Source organism: Triticum aestivum, chromosome 6D (genome assembly GCF_018294505.1).
Source record: "Triticum aestivum cultivar Chinese Spring chromosome 6D, IWGSC CS RefSeq v2.1, whole genome shotgun sequence".
NCBI lineage: Eukaryota > Viridiplantae > Streptophyta > Magnoliopsida > Poales > Poaceae > Triticum > Triticum aestivum.
In genome coordinates, this window is record NC_057811.1 from 255,574,355 (window position 1) to 255,594,774 (window position 20,420).

Here is a 20,420-nt window from a genome sequence, read left to right on the forward strand (position 1 = left end):
GGCCATTCTTTGGGTGCCTTCCTTGGTGTGCCGGACAGATATCCAGTATCGGCGATACGCCATACTTCGGCTCCGCCCGCTTCAAATATTGACCCCTCGTGATTACGCGGGACAAGACAGAACAACCTCCTCCACAGGTCGAAATGAGCCTCGATACCCAAGAATAATTCGCATAAAGCGACGTAACCCGCGATGTGTAGAATGGAGGCAGGGGTGATGTTGTGCAGCTGGAGGCCATAGTATTCCATAAGCCCTCGGAGGAACGGATGAATGGGAAATCCAACGCCCCTTAGTAGGTAAGGGATGAAACATACTCACTCTCCCCCGGATGGATTGGGAAAGTCCTCTTCCTGAATCTCACCGTTGAAGGAATCTAGCCCCGCTCGAACAGGAACTAGATCTGCGGGGGGAAGGAATCCCTACGTCTGCAACTTCATCAATTGACTGTGGGACACTGAACACCTCTCCCACTCGCCTTTCTTTGGGCCGGAACGGGTGGAGGAGCTGGGGGCGCTAGCCATGCTGGAATGGTTTCTCCTAAGCGGTTTCCAGGGATTTCCTCTACGTGGTGCCGAATGGATCTAGGATCCAATCTATTTAATAGGCGCTCTTCCTTGCATGGACGGGGTGTTATGTGCAAAAATACCTTGACCTTCCACCTTCGCTCCACACGTGGAAGGCGAAGTTATTTAACGCGCAGAAGTTGAGGGGAGCGACATTGAACCGATGGCCGAATACATCACATGGAGATCATTAAAGGAGGAACCCGCCTTGCAATGCCGAAGACAATTTGTGTGCCGAACACCTTGCTATTGAAGACTGGTTCGGGGACTACTGAGGGAGTCCTGGACTAAGGGGTCCTCGGGCGGCCGGCCTGTTATCCATGGGCCGGACTGATGGGCTGTGAAGACATGAAGGCCGAAGACTATACCCGTGTCCGGATTGGACTCTACTTGGCGTGCAGGGCAAGCTTGGCGACCGACTGTGAAGATTCCTTCTTATGTAACCGACTCTATGTAACCCTAGATTCCCCCCGGTGTCTATATAAACCGGAGGGGTTAGTCCGGAAAGGATATATTCATTACCATAGTCATACAGGCTAGGCTTCTAGGGTTTAGCCATTACGATCTCGTGGTAGATCAACTCTTGTAATACTCATATTCATCAAGATCAATCAAGCAGGAAGTAGGGTATTACCTCCATAGAGAGGGCCCGAACCTGGGTAAAACATCGTGTCCCCCGTCTCCTATTACCATCAATCCTAGACGCACAGTTCGGGACCCCCTACCCGAGATCCGCCGGTTTTGACACCGACGGATTTCACCTAACACGAGTCCTAATGGATGGTGGAAGCAGCCTCAACCTGTGCTCGCGGTGAAGATGGGTCGTGCAGATTGAGGCTTGGCCCCTCGCGAGGGTCTTGAGTGTTTGCCGGTGAAGATGGGCCGTACAGGGCCGCTGGTGGAGCCATGGCGTGGGCCGCAGGCAGGCAAGTCTGGGGACCCCCGTTCCCAGGACGCCGACAAGCTCGGGAGGAACGCTGAAGCCTACGTCGATGACATTGTGGTAAAGTCTCGGGAGGCGAGAACTTTGATTCAGGTCCTGGAGGAGACCTTCGCGAGCCTCCACCAGGTGGACTTGCGGCTCAACCCGGAGAAGTGCGTGTTTGGTGTCCCCTCCGGCAAGCTGCTAGGCTTCCTCGTGTCCCACAGGGGGATCGAGGCCAACCCGGAGAAGGTCAAGGCGATCAAAGACATGAGTCCACCACAAACTCTCAAGGAGATGCAGAAGCTTGCCAGCTGCGTGACTTTGCTGGGGCGCTTCATCTCCAAGCTGGGAGAGGGTGCCCTACCGTTCCTCAAGCTGATGAAGAAGAAGGGCCATTTGAGTGAACCCGGAGGCTGACAAGGCGTTTCAAGACCTCAAGAGATACCTGACCAGCCCCCCGGTGATGGTGGCGCCCCGCCCTCTTGAGCCCCTGGTGCTTTACCTTGCCGCCACTCATTACTCCGCCAGCGCAGCTCTAGTGGCGGTCCGAGAAGAGCGCCAGGCCAAGGATGTGTCCCGCCGAGCCACGCCCCCAGCCGGGGCGATACAAGACCCAGAGGGCACCGCAAGGGCTGCAACAGCGCCAACGGATGCCCATGCTTAGCAAGACGGTGCCCTTGGGCCTGCGGAGGCCCCAATGAGTGACTAGGCTCTGGGGGCCCCATAGCCTCAGGAGGCGCCTCAGCCCCTGACAAACGTAGGCCCCGTCGACGCGCCCTCCCTCATCGAGCACCCTGTGTATTCGTTAGCACGGTACTGCGAGATGCAAGGGCACGGTACCCCATGCCTCAAAAGCTCTTGCTCGCGCTCTTGGTAGCCTTGCGTAAGCTATGGCACTACTTCCACGGTCACCCCATCAAGGTCGTCTCGGCCTACCCGCTGGAGAGGCTACTCAGGAGCCCCAATGCTGCGGGAAGAGTCGCCGAATGGAACATCGAGCTGCAAGCATTCCAGTTGGAGTTCAGCACAACCAGGGTCATCAAGGGAGCCGCGCTCGCTGACTTCGTGGCAGAATGGACGGACGCCCTGGGGCTTGAAGCAGGCGAGGATCGATCCCTCTCGCCGGGAAGTGAAGCACCAGACGGCTGGGTCATGTATTTCGATGGCGCGTTCGCACGCCAGGGCGCGGGGGCTGGAGCAGTGCTGATATCGCCCACTCAGGATAAGCTCTACTACGATGTGCAGCTCTGCTTCCGGCAGGGCGAGAAGGTCTCCAACAACATAGCGGAGTACGAAGGCCTTATAGCTGGCCTTAAGGCTACGGTGGCCCTGGGGGTGAAGCGTCTCACCATCAAGGGCGACTGGCAGCTTCTCGTCAATTTCTCCAACAAGGTATACGAGCCGAGGGACGAGCACATGGAGGCATACCTCGCGGAGGTACACAGAATGGAAAAGCAGTTCTTGGGCCTAGAATTGCAGCACATGCCTTGTGGCACCAACAAGGAGGCTGATGACATCGCCAAGAGAGCATCCAAGCGACTACCCCAAGAGCCTGGCGTCTTCGAGGAGCGGCTCTTCAAGCCATCAGTAGCACCTCCGCTTTCAAGGCAGGCGCCGCCTCGGGAGGAGCTCCCCCAGCCACCTGCTTCAGGAGCCCCGGCCTGCGGCCCGACCACGGGAGCGTGCTTACTCTTGGCGCTCGAGCCTTAGGAGGGGTGATGGACCAAGGAGTTCAAGGAATACCTGACGCAAGGTACGATGCCGGAGAAAGAGGAGGACGTGGAGCGCGTGGCCCGACAGGCCACGACATACTGCATCCAGGACAGTGAGTTATACAGGAAGCAGCCCAATGACGTTTCCCTGCATTGTATCTCCAGGGAACACGGGAAAGAGTTGCTAGATGACATACACGGCAGAGACTGCGGGCACCACTCATCGTCACGAACCCTCATCGGAAGGCGTTCTGCAGCGGGTTCTACTGGCCTACGACGCTCAACGACGCAACCGAGCTGGTGAAGTCCTGCGAGGCCTGCCAATTCCACGCCAAGAAGATCCATCAGCTAGCCCAGGGCCTCCAGACCATCCCGCTCTCGTGGCCATTCGCAGTCTGGGGGCTAGATATCTTAGGCCCATTCCCCCGATCGCCTAGGGCTACCGCTACCTCTATGTCGCCAATGACAAATTCACCAAATGAACGGAGGTAGAAGCTGTCCGCACCATCCCGACCGGGTCTGCGGTCAAGTTCATCAAGGGTCTCGTAAGCCGGTTCATCAATACGCATCATCCCCTAGGAGCAACGGTCAAGACGAACGCGCCAACGCGGAGGTCCTAAGAGGCCTCAAAACCAGAACCTTCAGGAAGAAGCTCGAGGCCTGCGGCAGGGGCTGGCACGACGATCTCCAGTCTGTGATGTGGTCCATCCGCACCACCGCCACCAAACCGACGAGCGAGACCCTGTTCTTCCTCGTCTACGGAGCAGAAGCGGTTCTCCCACACGAGGTCAGGCGTCGCTCCACGCGGGTCCTGGCATTCGATGAGACGCAGCAGAACGCCATGCGGGGGATGGACCTTGTGCTGGGGGAGGAACGCCACCGCGAAGCCATGCTTCGAACAGCAAGATACCAGCAGGCGCTGTGGCGGTATCACCGCCGCAGCATCCGCTCCAGGACGCTTGAGGTGGGCGACCTCGTCCTAAGGCGGGTGCTCTCCAGGGAAGGGCTGCACAAGCTCTCGCCCATGTGGGAGGGCCTGTTTAGGGTCGCCCACGTCTCCAGGCTTGGCGCCATGCGCCTGGAGGCGCGGGACGGGGTCCCCATCCAGAACGCCTGGAACATCCAGCACCTCCGTAAGTTCTACCCATGAAGCAAGGCCTGGCGCCTGTGAAGCAAGGCCTAGTGCCTGTGAAGGTCTCCGCTCGTGACACTCTCAGGTAATTATGAGTGGGGTTGTACATGCCCCGGAGTCTCAGGAGTGCCGCCATTGGGCCTCGAGGGCTCCCTCCCACATTCTAGTGGCAGCACTTAGCTCCGCGCTGGTGAGAAGACTAGACTAGGTGCCGGACGCGGCTTTTCATTTGCTTTCCGTAGTTGGCTTGCCCCTCTTTAATGAAAATTTGCTTTCTGGTGTTCCTTGCCGGCTTGGTTCCATCGCCTTTTGCCTCCTTTTCTGCCCTTGGTTCCTTGTTTTCATCCGTACTCTCCCTCGCGTGCCTCGCGAGGGGGCTGGACAGGTGCCCTCGTGAGCGTTTTTCCCTGTTCTTCGCGAGGCACCCGTGCTCGAGCTCGCAAGCTAGCGCACCTCGCCCGATCCGTGCCCCTCGGGTACCGTGATGCGAAGCGCTGGGTTGCGGCCGGCTGCGCCTGCGACCAGGGCTCGGAAGAATAAGAGTTTCCTAACGAAGTTTTGCAGTTCCTAGACGCCTCCCAAGCCAAGGAGGCCTTGCCAGGTACCGGGAAATGCGTGCCTCACGAGGCAGAAGCTACTTCGAGGGAGTCAAGCTAAGTTATTCCTACACACCTACATAAAACGTTGATGCTGCAACACGACACAGGAACGATAAACATAGCATAGTAACTTGGAAATCGTGGTTCGTTGCACGCCCCTACGGGGCCCCATACTTGTCTCTCTCTTAATGCAGGAAGAAAAGGAAGAACCAAACAGAAGTGGGGTGCGCTCCCACAGCAGTTCGCGAGGATGGACCCATGGAGCTCTCCTGGGCTCAGCCAGACCCCTCCTCGTGCTTCACAGGGGCACGGCGACGAGATGACCCACTGCCACCCTCGAAGCGGGCGCAGCAGCATGGCGGCTGGTCGTAGCCGCCGCTGCTGTAGTTGTCGCCGTAGCTGGGCGATCCATGGCCGGCGCCAAGGACAAGCCCACCTTTACCCTCGTAGCGGCCATTGCCAAGGCTGAGCACCTCACCACCATCGTTGTCCTCAGGGCAGCACCTGACGCGGCGACCATCTTCCCCGAACACCCTGACGTAGAGGGTCGCGTTGCCTCGTACTTAAAGTGGAGGGTCCATCGCCGGCCCAGGCCGCTTGCGCGGGCAAATGTCTGCCAGCCGCGTGCCAGGGCTGCGTTGCCTGCGACAAAGACCTCCACCGCGACCCATGAAGCCTTGCTGCAGCAGCCGTCCGCCTGCAGCCAGAGACCGCCTGGACCTGTGGCCAGCAGCTCACCGGTGAGGAAGCGCGGGAGCTCAAGCCAAGTGCTGGCCGGGTTCTCCGATCACACGACGAACTCCGGCAGCACCTCTTCCGAGTGGAAGCACGGCCTGGGAGGCCGCGCGACCATGGCGCGCCTCCCTTCATCGACGGGGCTGCCACGACATGGGCGACTCCCACCACGCGAAGAGGCACCGCCGCGGCCACGAGGGGCCACGACAGGGTCGCGGTGTGCTCGCGGGGGTGGTCGCGCCCCCTCTTGGGCGGCGGTGAGCCAGGCCCCTCCTGGTGGGCCTTCCCCTTCTCTACGGCCGAGAACCTCTTCGCAGGCGCCATGGGAGTCGCTACTAGCAAGGAAGAAGAAGCGAGCGGAGCAGGAAGAGATGAGCGACGGGGGCTCCGCCCCCTCTTCATTTATAGCGGGAGAAGGCAAACGGGCGATCCCCATGATCACAGGTAATGATGATGTTTCTCTGCATGCAGCAGAGGCTCGTCAAGTCGGGCAGTTGCCGAGGCAGCGTGGGGAAGCGGAGGCGCCCACGTCCAATCAATCGCCACACGTCAACCGAGACCACAGGCTATTGGGGCACACGGCGCTCCGCACTTGCCCCTTGGCTTCACCTCGAAGCCAAGTCCGAGCGCGCCTTGGGCCCGGGGGCTACTATCGGCGTCCTGGGAATGGGGGTCCCCAGACTTGCCTGCCTGCAGCCCACGGCATGGCTCCACTAGCGGCCCTATACGACCCATCTTCACCAGCAAACACTCAAGTCCCTCGCGAGGGGCCAAGCCTCGCGAGGCGGACGACGCAAGACCTCCTCGGGGGCGGCCTCACCAAGCTGGCTCACGAGGGGCGGAGAGATCAAGGCAAGGGGCACCACGCGAGGTTCCCGTGACGCAAGCCATGATGACCGGAGCCAGGCAGGCGCCAGCGCGCGCAGTGTCCTCGTTTCCTCTTTGGTGCTAAAGAGGCAAGCGCAGGCAAGGAGTCCCGAGGCATCAGGCAAAGGTTTCCATATCAGTGCAACAACACGAAGACCAGCAGGACGGTAGGACGGAGGTCACCGTGGAGCCCAAGACAGCGTCACCACCAGAGCCTTTGGCAGGCGAAGACCACCTTTTGTCAGGATAACTTGTACTAGTTGTCTCCCTTCGAATTTGGCCGTTGTGGGATCCCTTCCCGCCTAAACATTTGGGGAGAGGACCAGGGCCTCTATAAATAGGACTAGACACCACAGTAGGTGTAGGATCGAAAGTATGTCTAGAGGGGGGGTGATTAGACTACTTGACCAAATAAAAATCTATCCTTTTCCCAATTTTAATTCTTGGCAGATTTTAGCAACTTAGCACAAGTCAAGCAATCAACCTACACATGCAATTCTAAGAGTATAGTAGTGGAACGTAAAACAATTGCATATGAAGGTAAAGGGAAGAGTTTGGAGGGAGCAAACGCAATGTAGACACGGAGATTTTTTATCCATGGTTCCGATAGGTGGTGCTATCGTACATCCACGTTGATGGAGACTTCAACCCACGAAGGGTAACGGTTGCGCGAGTCCACGGAGGGCTCCACCCACGAAGGGTCCACGGAGAAGCAACCTTGTCTATCCCAGTATGGTCGTCGCCCACGAAGGACTTGCCTCACTCGGGTTGATCTTCACGAAGTAGGCGATCTCCTTGCCCTTACAAACTCCTTGGTTCAACTCCACAATCTTGACGGAGGCTCCCAAGTGACACCTATCCAATCTAGGAGACACCACTCTCCAAGAGGTAATAGATGGTGTGTTGATGATGAACTCCTTGCTCTTGTGCTTCAAATGATAGTCTCCCCAACACTCAACTCTCTCTCATAGGATAGGATTTGGTGGAAAGATGATTGAGTGGAAAGCAACTTGGGGAAGGCTAGAGATCAAGATTTATGTGGTTGGAATGGAATATCTTGACCTCAACACAAGTGTAGGTGGTTCTCTCTCAGAAAATGTATGTTGGAAGTGTAGGCATGTTCTGATGATTCTCTCCACAAATGAAGAGTGGGTGGAGGGCTATATATAGCCTCCACACAAAATATAACCGTTATGCACAATTTACCAAACTCGGTGGGACCAATTCAGAGAACTCGGTGGGACTGACTTGGTTCATAATGTGACCGTTAGGATTTTCGGTGGGACCGACATGTCAACTCGGTGGGACCGATGTCATTAGGGTTAGGGCATAACATAATCTCAGTGAGACCTATTACACAAACTCGGTGGGACCGATTTTGGTAATAAGCTAACCAGAGAGTTGGTCAGGCAAACTCGGTGGGACCGATTCGCTCATCTCGGTAGGATCGAAATGTTACGAAAGGGAAATAGAGAGTTTGCATTGCAATCTCGGTGGGACCGATCGCTCATCTCGGTTAGACCGAAATCTTACAAAGGGAAACAGAGAGATTACAATCCCATCTCGGTGAGACCGAGATCCCTATTGGTGAGACCAAAAAGCCTAGGGTTTGTGGCAGTGGCTATGTCAAGAGAACTCGGTGGCGCCGAATAGATCAAATTGGTGGGGCCAAGTTTGACTTTTGGTTTGGGACATATTTGGATATGAGAAAGTAGTTGATGGTTTTTGGAGCATATCACTAAGCATTTTGAGCAATAACCTCATTAAGCAGCACCTCATCCCCTCTTAATAGTATTGGCTTTCCTATGGACTCAATGTGATCTTGGATCACTAAAATAGAAAATGCAGAGTCTTGAGCTTTGAGCTTGAGCCAATCCTTTTGTCCTTAGCATTTTGAGGGGTCCACTTTCTTAACCCATGCCATGCCAAACATTGAGCTTTCCTGAAATATTTATTTTGAATAGCATTAGATCAATGAGTTATATGTTGTTAGGAATTACCAAAACAACCTAGGGATAGTTGCACTTTTAGTAGGGGGCAACTGGATCCGGGGCCATTTGGATCATGCTCATACACACAAGCTCACCAAGCACAAGAGCACCTCTCCTCAGGAGGCTGTTCTTCCCCTTGTAACTGTTCATCCACAGCCCAAGACGCAATCCACCATACCACACTGGAGTAGGGTATTACACCACATCGGTGGCCCGAACCAGTATAAACTCTCGTGTCTCTCGTTCTTTGGGTTCGTGGAGCTAGGCCTTGTGATCGTTGCGATAGCGAGCCAGGGAGAGAGCGATCTTCGTGCGCACCCCAGTGTTCGAACATCAAGGGTTTGCCGAAACCCGTAATCCGACAGTCACTGTGGAGCCCAGGACGGTGTCACCACCAGAGCCTTTGGCAGGCGAAGACCACCTTTAGTTAGGATAACTTGTATTGATTGTCTCCTTTCAAATTTGGCCGTTGTTGGATCCCTTCCCGCCTACATTTAGGAAGAGGACCAGGGCCTCTATAAATAGGACTAGCCACCACAGTAGGAGGCAAATGTATCTTGGGCCATTCAGATCGTCCTCAACCACACAAGCCCACCGAGCTCAAGAACACCTCTCCTCAGGAGGCTTTTCTTCCCTTGTACCTGTTCATCCTCAGCCCAAGAGACAATCCACCACACCACACTGGAGTAGGGTATTACACCACATCGGTGGCCCGAACCAGTATAAACCCTGTGTCCCTTGTTCTGCGAGTTCGACGTGCTGAGCTTTGAGATTGTGGTGAGAGCGTGAGCTAGGGGGAGGAGAGATCTTTCTGTGCACCCCAGTGTTCGAACCTCTAGGGTTTTGCCGGAACCCGAAATCTGACATTTGGCGCACCAGGTAGGGGGTGCGCTGAAGCTTTCCATCCATCGATCCACGTTCTACCGCTCCACCGCATCCATGGCGGACGCGCGGCGAGCCCGCACCGAGCGCCGGGCCGCTCAGATGGCCCCTGTCGGTGGGCCTCCCCGTCATTCTCCGTCGCCCGCCGCCAACGCCGCCACCGGCCCGGCGGGAAACGATTAGCAAGCGTCCTTGCTGCACCCCTCCGTACGGCGGGACGGCCGCACCGCCACTCCATCGCTAACCCCAGCCGACTCATCATCTCACGCTCAGCGTGCGCCCACGGACGCACAGGCCACGGTGCTCATGGAACGCGAGCTCCTGCGCTACTGCCCGGTCGACGACCTCTACCAGGACTGGCTGGACCGCATCGCCAAGCTCGTCAGCGCCGCTGGGGGTTCTCCCACACCATCCCTCTCGCTGCCTCCCCCTCCGCCCGCTGCGGGCGACGTGGCTCATGGAGCACCTCCACCACCTCCGTACCAAGATGGTGCCCTGGGGCCAAGGCGCGCGGCCCCCCGGCGCGACCCACCGTGCCGGGTACCCACGCGAGAAGAAGGAAGCTGCCAATAGGTTCCCCAGCAGCAAGAAAATTCTCCCGCGCTCCTAGTGCCACCACGACAAGACCGCATGCCGCCTGCGGTGGCGGCGCGCGGACATCAAGGGCAGGCTCCGCATCTGCAAAGCGCCCGGTGGCCACAGTGGGCTGCCGCGCCTTCACTCCAGAGCTGCGTAGCGTCGTCTGGCCGGACAAGTTCAAGCCAGACCTGCCTCCTTGCTACAACGGCACCCCCGACCCTGCGGAGTTCTTGCAGGTCTACGAGCAGAGCATCGAGGCGGCCAACGGCGACAAGAAAGTCATGGCGAACTGGTTCCCCATGGCTCTCAAGGACGGTGCTCGCTCGTGGCTCCTGAACCTGCCCCCGGGCTCAATCTCGTCCTGGGGTGAGATGCGCGACCGCTTCGTCGCCAACTTCCAGGGCACTCGCGACCGCCCGCCGGTCGTGGGTGACCTACGCCGCATCAAGAAGCAGCCAGGAGAAACCCTGCAGAAGTACATCCAGCGCTTCAACAGCGTTCGCCTCAATATCCCCAAGGTGACGGGCGAGGCCATCATTTCCGCATTTTCCAACGGCGCCTGTGATGTCAAGATGAAGGAGGAGCTCGCCATCCACGAGGAGCTATGCACAGCTCTGGAGCTATTCAACATGGCGACCAAGTGCGCAAGAGCTGAGGAATGGCGCCTTTCCATCCTCGAGCTCCCTACTACCGACCCAGAGGAGAAGAAAGCCAAGGCCAAGGACATGAAGCGCAAGGGGGTGGCCGTGCTCGTGGCGGAGCCAGACACGAAGCGCGGCCGGGACCACCCTGATACGTCTCCAACGTATCTACAATTTATGAAGTATTCATGCCATGTTTATAATAGTTTTATATGATTTTGGTATGATTTGATTAGAACTAACCCGGACTGACGTTATTTTCCGAAGAACTACCGTGCTGTTGTTTTTGTGCAGAAGTAAAAGTTCTCGGAATGCGATGAAAATCAACGGAGAATTTTTCTGGAAAATATGAAAAATACTGGAGCAAAAATCTACTGTAGGGGAATCCCGTGGGCCCCACGAGGGTGGGGGCGCGCCCACCCCCCTGGTGTGCTCCCCCTGCCTCGTGGACTCCCCGAGGGTCCCCCTGACGTGAAATCAACGCCAACTTCTCCTATAAATATAGAAACCTTCGGGAATTAACCTAGATTAGATGTTCCGCCGCCGCAAGCCTCTGTAGCCACGAGAAATCAATCTAGGCCCTCTCTGGCACCCTGCCAGAGGGGGCCATCATCACCGGAGGCCATGGGGAAGGATCTCGGAGGGGCCATCATCGCCATGAAGGCCAAGGACCAGAGGGGGAACCTCTCCCCATCTAGGGGGGAGGCCATGGAGGAGGAAGCACAAGGGGGAGAACCTCTCCTCCTCTCTCTTGGTGGCACCGGAGTGCCATCGGGAGGGGAATCATCGCCGCGGTGATCAGCTTCATCAACATCACCATCATCATCACCATCCTCATCTATTTTACGCGGTCCACTCTCCCGCACCCCGCTGTAATCCCTACTTGAACATGGTGCTTTATGCCACATCTTATGATCCAATGATGTGTTGCCATCCTATGATGTTTTGAGTAGATATCCTTTGTCTTTGGGTTGATTGATGATCTAGATTGGTACAAATTGTATGTTTTATTTTGGTGCTGTCCTATTGTGCCCTCCATGTCGCGCAAGCATGAGGGATTCCCGCTGTAGGGTGTTGCAATACGTTCATGATTCGCTTATAGTGGGTTGCTTGAGTGCCAGACGCATAAACCCGAGTAAGGGGGTTGTTGTGTATGGGATAAAGGGGACTTGATGCTTTAATGCTATGGTTGGGTTTTACCTTAATGATCTTTAGTAGTTGCGAATGCTTGCTAGAGTTCCAATCATATGTGCATATGATCCAATAAGAAAAAGTATGTTAGCTTATGCATCTCCCTCATATGAAATTGCAATGATGACTACCGGTCTTGTTAACAATTGCCTAGGATAATTTCACACACCAACCCATCATCATTCCACACTCGCTATTTATAATATTTAGTAATATATTCTAACTTAATGATAACAACACCTACTTTTATGTTTTAGCTCTCCGATATCATGCAAAGTTATCCTCTTCATACCCAGAACGTAGTTTTATTTCTCGTTTCTAGTTGGAAGCAAACGTTCGGTGTATGTATAGTCGTATCAGTGGAAGATAGGACTTGAGAGAATATTGATCTTACCTTCAGCTCCTTGTGGGTTCGACACTCCATACTTATCAATTCCACCTTTGGGAATTGCTACGATGATTCCCTGCACTTGGGGATTATCAAGCTCTTTCCTGGCGCCGTTGCCGGGGAGCAATAGCGTGGAGTTGATATTCTCGTGTGTGCTTGTTTGCTTTCTTCACTAAGTAAATTTTGTTTTTTCCTTTTCATTTCTGTTTAGTTGTGGGTGAAACATACAAAAAAATTAAAATAATGAAAATACAATTTTTTTGCCTCTAATGCCTAAAAAGTTTTTCAAAAAGAGAAGTGATTGGAAAGTTATGCATTGAAGAAGTGAGGGTCGACCTTGAGCACTTGTGTTCATGCTCATGGAAACAATGTAAAAAATTCATGGAAGCTTCTCTGAAAATAATTATCCCCTTGTATATATCCATTGTATTATAAAAATAATGTGCCAAGCTTTGGTTTTAGGATGATTATATTGCTTGTTTACTATGTGCATTACAAAAACAGAAACTTTGGCTGTAGTGCGTGAATTTACATTTTTTTTACTGGAAAGTCAAATGGGTCTGAAACATTTTTCACATTACTACTGTCGTGGAATTGTCACGGCAGATGTCCTTGTGTGAGGACTTAGTCATGAGGCCAACGCATCTATGTGGTAGCTTGAGAGGGGTTGAGCGGAATCGAGAAACGCAACACAAGACAAGGGTTTAGACAGCTTCGGGCCCCGGGAAACACCATCCGATAACAACCCTACATGCTGTTTGTGGCTAGGTCTCATTATCATCACGAGGGAGTCGCCGTAAACCGGCTCTCCCAGTTATGCCTAACCTTTAAGATTATTTTTTCTCCCCCTTTGGGGGTGCCCTGCCCCTCCTTATATAAGTTGAAGGGGCGGGTTACATGTTGAGTCCAACTCGGATTAAGACTTAACTATTCTGACTTCTCTTCATGGGCTTCTTAACGTCTTGGGCTTCATAACGTCTCGGGCTTACTAACCCCAGGCGACTCTGTCTGCCAGGTTATGACTGTCCACCGGGTTATGACTGTCTGCCGGGTTATGAGTGTCTGCCGGGTTATGACTGTCTGCCGGTTTATGATGGTCTGCCAGGTTATGATTGTCTGCCGGGTTATGACTTCCTGCCGGTTTATGATTATCTGTCGGGTTATGACTTAACACCTGCCAGGTTATCATCTGACTTAACACCTGCCGGGTTATCATCTGACTTAACACCTACTGGGTTATCATCTGACTTAACACCTGCGGGGTTATCATCTGACTTAACACCTGTCGGGTTACCATTTGACTTAACACCTGCCGGTTTACCAAGTCCCAGCCGGGTTATAACTCCGGTCGGGTCATATCGCGGGGTATATCCCCGACATTAGCCCCCAGTTTAATTTGTATTTATCCATGTTAAACTGATCCTGAGCATCCTTAAATCCTTGTCATTTCCTTCTAGAAAATTCGGGTCAATAGGCCAGCTTCGTAATCAATTTGCTGACATTGGTTGTCACAGAAAAATATTATGAAGAATAATTCATTTTACTCAGCTCCCAATGCTTAATAGAAATATTGGTCCTTGAAATACTCATCTGATCTTCAGCCGGTTTAAGGATGTAGAACTTGCCGGTTTATCATAGCCAAAATTGCCGGTTTATAAATATTGATGGCACCGGGTCATAATTGTAATTAACATCAAGCTTGAAAATATATCTCCTATATGCCTATCACTTGTAGCCCCCAAGTCTTAAGAAGGTAACATAGTAACAGCTTAAGAATTGCTTCAATATGAATGTCACAAGCTTGAAGAAATCCAGGTTGTTCATCTCAAGCACTAGTCAGAACCGAGTTTTCCACATATGTAGCGCCCAAGTGCCGGGTTGTCATGCTTGCAGCAACCTGGGACTTGTAATTGCCTGATGCCCATAAAAATTTCAACCAGTGTAGCCCCCAAGGGCTGGGTCATTATGCAATAATGAGCAGGGACTTTGTAGATATGATCATGTAGACTTGAACAACAACGTGTAGCCCAAGGGCCGGCTTAGTAAGATAATACTGAGCTGGGACTTTATATATACTTCATTGAAAATAACATCATATAATGTAACTCCCATCATGGGCTTGAACCCACGTCCACAAGGTTAAGAGCTTTGTGCTTTACCAACTGAGGAGTGGACCCTTGTAACGCCCACGATGCGGCTATATCTCCCACGTGTCGAGGCACGACTTAGAGGCATAACCGCATTGTGGTATTGTCGCAAGAAGGGTTATCTTCACACAATCCCATGTAATGAACAAGATTGGGATAACGAGAGTTGGCTTACAATCGCCACTTCACACCATACATAAATTTAATACATACTTCATCCAAAATCCACACATAGACTGACTACGGTCAAATCCAAATGAAAATAAGATAACCCCAAATGCTAGATCCCGGATCGTCCCAACTGGGCTCCACTACTGATCATCAGGAAAAGAAACATAATAACGACCACGTTCCTCATCGAACTCCCACTTGAGCTCGGTTGCGTCATCTGCACTGGCATCGTCGGCACCTGCAACTGTTTTGGTAGAATCTGTGAGTCACGAGGACTCAGCAATCTCACACCCGCGAGATCAAGACTATTTAAACTTATAGGAAAGGATGGTGTAATGAGGTGGAGCTGCAGCAAGCACTAAGCATATATGGTGGCTAACATACGCAAGTGAGAGCGAGAAGAGAAGCAACGCAACGGTCGCGAAGCTAGAAATGATCAAGAAGTGATCCTGAAACTACTTAGGTTCATGCATAACTCAAACCATCTTCACTTCCCGGACTCCGCCGAGAAGAGACCATCACGGCTACACACACGGTTGATGTATTTTAAATAAGTCAAATGACAAGTTCTCTACAACCGGACATTAACAAATTCCCATCTGCCTCATAACCGCGGGCACGGCTTTCGAAAGATAATACCCTGCAGAGGTGTCCCAACTTAGCCCATTATAAGCTCTCACGGTCAACGAAGGATAAACCTTCTCCCGAGAAGACTCGATCAGTCTCGGAATCCCGGTTTACAAGACGTTTCGACAATGGTAAAACAAGACCAGCAAAGCCGCCCGAATGTGCCGACAAATCCCGATAGGAGCTACACATATCTCGTTCTCAGGGCACACCGGATGAACACTACGTACAACTAAAACCAATCCTCGAGTTTCCCCAAGGCGGCGCTGCAAGTGGCTCTAGTTTGGACCAGCACTCAGAGGAACACTGGCCCGGGGGTTTAAATAAAGATGACCCTCGGGCTCGCGAAAACCCAAGGGAAAAGGCTTAGGTGGCAAATGGTAAAACCAAAGTTGGGCCTTGCTGGAGGAGTTTTATTCAAGGCGAACTGTCAAGGGGGTCCCATAAATCACCCAACCGCGTAAGGAACGCAAACTCAAGGAACATAATACTGGTATGACGGAAACTAGGGCGGCAAGGGTGGAACAAAATACCAGGCATAAGGCCGAGCCTTCCACCCTTTACCAAATATATAGATGCATTAATTAAATAAGAGATATAGTGATATCCCAAAATATCCATGTTCCAACATGGAACCAACTTCAACTTCACCTGCAGCTAGCAACGCTATAAGAAGGGCTGAGCAAAAGCGGTAACTTAGCCAAACAACGGTTTGCTAGGAAAGGATGGTTAGAGGCTTGACATGGAAATATGGGAGGCATGATATAGCAGGTGGTAGGTAGCGCAGCATGGCAAATGGAACGAACAACTAGCAAAGCAAAGATAGAAGTGATTTCGAGGGTATGGTCATCTTGCCTGCAAGGTTCTCAGAGTTGTCGAAAGCTTGATCCTCGTAAGCGTACTCGACAGGTTCCTCATTCACGAACTCATCTCCCAGCTCTACCCGAAACAAGAACACAAGCAACGGAACCACAATCAATCACGGGAAATGCACAAGCAACATGATGCAAAACATGCATGATATGCGAGATGTGGTATGCGATGCATGTGCGTGCTCCGGAAGAAAAATGATGAACAAGGCAGTAACTTGGCAAACCAAGCATGCCACTGGAAAGATGAGATGATTTCGGTCGAAATCGATATAAAGATCACCGGAAACGGGTGCACGGTTTGCAAATGGCAAGCAAAACAAGAATGACACGAATCTGCGATTAACAGCATGATAGCACTTAGAATGCAACAAGTAACTATGCTACAGCACTCCAACATAGCAACAAAACATATGGCAGTAATCTACAGGCGATGCATGACAAAAGATGAACACTGAGCTACGGCTAGCTCATAACATAACAGGCCCAAACAAGCATGGCAAAAGTGCAAAAGATATCAGGTTCACAGACTTGGTGAAATTACTGGACATGCCTGAAACAGCATGAGGTGGCAATGTTCAGAGCAAGCAATCAACATGCTACAGGAACTTAACATAGCAAAACAAGGCATGGCATGAATCTAATAAATGCATATGACAAAAGTCCCTTACTGACCATAAGTCAAAAAGGACTAGAATATATGATGGCACCCATGTAAATATAGCAAGGTTCGTTAACAGGTTTCAGACTTGGCAGAAAACAGAGCATGGCAGAAACAGTATTATGAAGGCATCTTTGTGAGCTTGATTAACTCACCACAAAGCAATGCATGATAAAACAATCATACCTACAGCAAGATGGCATGTTTATGAAGCTATCCATGGCAAGAGCAAATACATAGCATGAACGGATCAACTACAACAACCTTGGCAAAATTGAATATCACGTAAACAATCTGCCAGGAACATTTTATAGCAAAATTAGAGCAAGATTTAGTCATGCTATGGCACTCCATAATTGCAAACAAGGGCATGAATCGATCAACTACAATAATATCTACAAAACATCCTTACTGAATATCACGAAAATAAGCATGGATCTCTCTGTAGACATATGGATACATAGCAACAAAATAGCAGCAGACACAGACTTGGTAAAATTAGTCCCTGAAAACAGAAACATCACGAAGCCTAGTTTGCATGCTTGTGCTAATCGCCAAAGAGATCACAAAAATACATGGTATACACCTCTGTAAAGATGGCGTGGCATAAATCAAAACACATGTAGAGCTCATGCCCATAAGATGCACAGATCAAATGCAACAAAAATAACAAATCCTCAATCTCTGATAAGTAAGAGCAGTTAACAGCAACTAGCACTCTTGCACCAGAGATTTGGGCATCAAGATGGACTCAAATGAACATGGCACAATTGAACAGAATGAAGAGCATCTCGAGACGAACATTTCGATATATTACACGCAGGAAACGGAGCTATATGCAGAGAGTTATGATGCGATGAACATGGGCATGTATTGTAAAAAAATATGGGACTTGGAGATTTCGGGAGAGAGGAGAAGTCAACCTCCGGTCCGAATGGATCTGGATCGGGGCGCGGCCGAGGTCGAGCTGCCAGAGTCCCTCGTCGGAAAAGAAGGGGCGGCGACTGGAGAGGAGGGAGAGGAGCCAGCGGGGAGGAGGAAGACGGCGAGGCGCGGCGAGGAGGAGCGGGGCGCCGCGGGCGGAGGACGGCGGCCGTGCGCACGGGTGGTGGCGCCGGAGGGAGGCGGGGCGACGAGGCGCCGGCGAGGCGCAGGCGGAGGGCGGCGGCGCCGGGCGGGCGAGCACGCGGGGCTCGGCCGCGGGGGAGACCGGGCCGCGGGGGCCAGCTACGGGCTCGCCGGGCCGCGGGCGTACGGGCGGCGGGGCGCTGACGCGTGGCGGGCGGTGGTTGGCTGCGGGCGGTGGCTATATTCGTCCAGTGCCGGGCGGACGTGTCCGGCGCGCGAAGGGAGAGGGCTAGGGTTTTACCTCCGCGAGGATTTCGGGAGAGACACATATTTATAGGTAGATGGAGCTAGGACGCTCCAAATGGAGTGCGGTTTTCGCCCACACGATCATGATCGAACGACCTAGAGGATGGAAGTGACTTAGATGGGTTTTGGGCTGTTTGGAGGGGGGGGTTTGCTGCAACACACAAAAGGACTTTGCGGTTACCCGGTTAACCGTTGGAGCATCAAACGACCTCCAAATGGCACAAAACTTGACAGGTGGTCTACCGGTGGTATACCAAGGCCACTTGGCAAACCTCGGTCTATTCCGAGAATGTTCAACACTCGCTCACGAAAAGAAACGAAATGGGGTGCGCCGGAGGAGGTGGGGGTGCCGGATTGCAAAACGGACAACGGGGAAAATGCTCGGATGCATGAGACGAACACGTATGCAAATGAGATGCACATGATGACATGATATGAGATGCATGACATGAACAAAATGCAAAACGGAAAACCAAACCCGACCACGAAGGAATATCATAACACATAGCCGAAAATGGCAAGAGTTGGAGTTACAAATATGGAAAGTTACATCCGGGGTGTTACAACCCTTCAATATATTGGATTAAAACTTGTGTACCTTGAATTGTTGACAGGAGCAATTGGTAGCCCCCAAGGGCTGGCTCATTACAATGTGATGAGTCGGGTCTTCAATAAGGTGATGAAAAAATGACTTTGCCTTGGCCCCCAAGTGCCATGGTGCATGCTGGCAGTGACATGGGACTTGCATATTTGATGTAATCTCAGTTTGAATAATGTAGCCCCCAAGTGTCGGGTCGTAAGCCTGCAGCAACTCGGGACTATTCCTTCCATTGCAGAATAAATCATATCCATCGATGAAATAATATCCATTGCGCTAAAGCGACTTTGAAAGCCTCAATCATAATACTGGTTATTGATAACCATAATAAAAATCCAGCCATGGGCTATTAAAGATTTGAATAATATAATCCAATGATTTATAAGCGCATGATTCCAATGGCGCAATCCAAATATATATTGGCGACTTATAGTCGAAAGCCAGGCCGGGTTAATAAACACCGGATGTTACCTTATCTCATACTGGCGACTTATAGTCAAAAAAACCAGGCCGGGTTAATAAACACCGGATGTTACCTTATCTCATACTGGCAACTTATAGTCAAAAAACCAGGCCGGGTCAATAAACACCAGATTGTAGCTGATCGTATGTTGACAACTTATAGTTGAAAGCCAAACCGGGTCAATAAACACCGGATTAGTACAAACCTCATCAAAATAAATCTCAAAAGAAAGATTTCAAAAGAAAACATGTAAAAAAGGCGAGGCTTTTCATGGGTTGCCAGGCCACTGAGTTAAACCATTTTGCAAAGCCTTATAAAATGGACCTCACATTAACCAATCATCATTTTAACTATGACAAGTTCAGGGTCTTTATAAGATTGACTTGTCAAACGTTCAACGGGTCTTACCAGGATTACCTGGGCGGAGTGGCTTACTTAAAAAGGCAGGATAACCCGAGGTTTTAGGTGAATACACTTGGCTTCCAAGCCTGGCTTTTATAGCCTATTACAAGGTTATAGACTCTTTGTTCTTGTAGAAGCAAAGAGCCCCCAAGCAATATTGTGAGTTGTGCTCAATGGGTGCCTATGTTTGAGTTGTGCTTTTGCAACACTCTCTTTGGCCCCTTTTGATTTTGGGTAGCAAGCCCCCAAGTTTTTTATGTGGCCTATAAGGCGGATCAATGGGTAATCATAGCCTAGCTCAATAAGCCGGAAGCCCCCAAGTGATATATTTCTGAGCTATGCTCGCGGGGTGCCTATGTTTGAGTTGTGTTGTGCAACAAACTCTCTTTGGTCCCTGTAATTTTTTTATGAGAACTCGAACTTGCATGAGATGAATTCCTTTTAACCGGAATTTCAAACCGGATATTGTCGGATGTGGGGTTCCGGCAAAACCCTTAAGGTTCGAACTCTGGGATGCGCGCGAAGTTCTTTCCCTCCTACCGATCTACGCCCTAGCTCACTAAGATCTCGCGGACGAACTCGACGAACTCACAACACGGAAAGACACAAGATTTATACTAGTTCGGGCCACTGTTGTGGTGTAATACCCTACTCCAGTGTGTGGTGTTGGATTGCCTCTTAGGCTGATGAAGAACAGTACAAGGGGAAGAAGAGCCTCCTGAGGTTGAGGTGTTCTTGTGCTTTGTGGATTTGTGGATGAGAAATCGATCGGATCGACCTGCCTCTACCGTGGTGGCTAGCTCTACTTATATAGGCCCTGGTCCTTTCCCCAAATATTGAGCGGGAAGGGAGCCAACAACGGCGGGCGAATTTGAAAGGGGACAGCTAGTACAAGCTACCCTG